Below are 2,608 nucleotides of genomic sequence, written 5' to 3'. Positions count from 1 at the left end.
GGGTTTATTCCAGGTAGGTCAACTCAAACTAATCTTGCTAGTTTTTTACCCACCGCACTTAATGCAATCAACTCTAAAGTACAATGTGACATTATATTCACAGATTTTTCCAAAGCTTTTGACTGCATTTCCCATTCTCAACTTATATTTAAAATTCAAAAATTTGGTATCACCGGTCCCCTTCTTTAGTTTAATTTCTGATTATTTCTCTAATCGCAGTCAACGTTTGGTTATTGACGGTTTTTGTTCTAAATCCAAACCCGTTCCATCTGGCGTCCCCCAAGGGTCTATCCTTGGTCCTTTATTTTTTTAATTTATTCATTAATGATCTTCCTTATTTTGTCAACAACTCACATTGCCTTATGTACGCTGATGATCTGAAGCTGTATCGTATTGTCGGGACTGAGAGTGATGCCAGGGGTCTTCAGGAAGATCTTGATGCTGTCGTTGCATGGAGTCGGCACTGAGGTCTTTCTCTCAATGTCTCCAAATGTAAATCAGTGTCTGTTTCTCTTAAATTAAAACCTTTATATTTTCCTTATAAAATTGGGGATATTGTTTTAGAAAAAGTTTCTGTTCATCGCGATCTGGGTGTCTTCATCGACTGTAAGCTTACATTTTGTAAACATATTGATCATCTTATTAGTAAGGGAAACAGAATGCTTGGGTTCATTTGGAGACATTGTAGAGAAATAAATAGCCCTGGTGCCATTATTTCCTTATATCGTTATTTAGTTACTTCTCATTTTGAATATTGCTGTGTTATTTTTAGTTCAGCATCCGAATCTCAGTTAATTCGCATCGATACGATGCATCTTAAGTTTATTAGGTTTTTTGAAAAATGTTTTAATCGTCCTTGTAATTAATGTGTCCTAGGAATAGATTTTTATTTCAAGATATGGTTTTTCTCTATAAATGTGTTAACTCGTACTTTATTTGTGATCTTGTACATCTGTTTGGTTTGCATGTTAATTCTAGAAGTCTTCGTTCCTGCCCTACCTTTAATGTCCCCTTTTGTAGAGTTGATGTCTGTAAACGTAGTTTTATTTCTAGACTTTCTCTTCTATATAATTCTCTTATTTTAACCTCTAATATTGACATTTTTCACAATAGTTTGTCTATATTTCGTTCTATTATTATTAATCATTTGAATAGTTGAGATTTTTGTACTCTTTCGTCTATATTTTATATACTGTATTTAAATTTTATGTATTTTACCAGCCTGTTAGTGGCGATGATTCGCTGTTGGTCTGATGAAATGAAATAAATAAATAAATTCTTATTTTCATTTATGTCAGTGCAGTCGTTTTTGATATATGTTGCACACAAAAATACCACACGGAAATACCAAAACGTTACACACACGCACACACACACCCACACAAACACCCCAAATTACTACAAAGAAATGTCATTATTTTTAAGAAACTAGGAAATTAATATCCTTTGCAGCGGTAAAAATGAGTACACGTTAATCATGGGCGGAGATATGATATGTATTTTACAATAAAAAACTAAATCAGACAAACAGTATACACCCCAATGGCAAATATCCCCACCACTGATGCAGGGCCATCGGAAGCACACCGGCCGCACAGGCTTTGGCCGGACGACTTTTTCCCAATTGTATTACTTTTAAAAATAAATATACTCTGATACCTGAATTTAGTATTAATGTTAGCATTAAATTGACTTTTTAATGTTGTATACCGTATTTAATCAAAAATCCACCATTTTTCATTCACCGTTTTTGTATTGCCCATGTACATTTCAACACTTTTGACAATCCTTAACTTTAATAATTAAGATTGATTTAAAATAGAGATATACATATAAATAGTGGCCCAAGCCTATGTCGTAATTACGACATAAATATGTCGAAATTTCGACATACGTAAGTCGTAATTACGACTTATTATGTCGAAGTTTCGACATCGAAATTACGACATAATATGTCGAAATTTCGACATAATAAGTTGTAATCACGACTTACGTATGTCGAAATTACGACATATTATGTCGAAATTTCGACATACGTATGTCGTAATTTCGACATATTATTTCGAAATTTCGACATAATAAGTCATAATTACGACATACGTATATCGCAATTTCGACATAATAAGTCGTAATTACGACATAAAAATATATATTTCAGTGGCCCTAATAGGCTTTCGTATTATATAATTATACACAAACGCACATTATGATTTAAATATATACACATACGGTACACTATGTATATATACATATGCCTTATATAATTATACACAAACGCACATTATGATTTAAATATATACACATACGGTACATTATGTATATATGCATTTGCCTTATATAATTATACACAAACGCACATTATGATTTAAATATATACACACACATTATGTATATATGCATATAAATCTGCAAGTGTCAAATAGTTTCCCTAACTGGAATTCAAACCCGGAACCTTCTCTGCTGTCTATGCAGACGTTTTAACTTTCTTTGAAATGTTTTCACACGCTTGCACATACGTGGAACAATCTAGTTCTTTATACTTGCACTTGCACACTACATCTTAAATACTGGCGTCAAGTATATAAATCAAAACGGATATGAATAAATA

The 2,608-nt window shown here is 32.5% G+C and overlaps 1 protein-coding gene across 1 annotated transcript in view; it reads left to right on the top strand.

The window, feature by feature from the left end:
- The window catches only part of LOC117120381, a 10,586-nt gene that overhangs the window by 4,864 nt on the left and 3,114 nt on the right, over nt 1–2,608 (top strand). The window lies entirely within an intron of this gene.

This window comes from Anneissia japonica, unplaced genomic scaffold (assembly GCF_011630105.1).
Source record: "Anneissia japonica isolate Jap-2015-1 unplaced genomic scaffold, ASM1163010v1 scaffold287547_len23682_cov133, whole genome shotgun sequence".
NCBI classification, from domain to species: domain Eukaryota; kingdom Metazoa; phylum Echinodermata; class Crinoidea; order Comatulida; family Comatulidae; genus Anneissia; species Anneissia japonica.
Note: the sequence above shows the minus strand (reverse complement) of the source record. Positions and strands in the feature narration are given on the sequence as shown.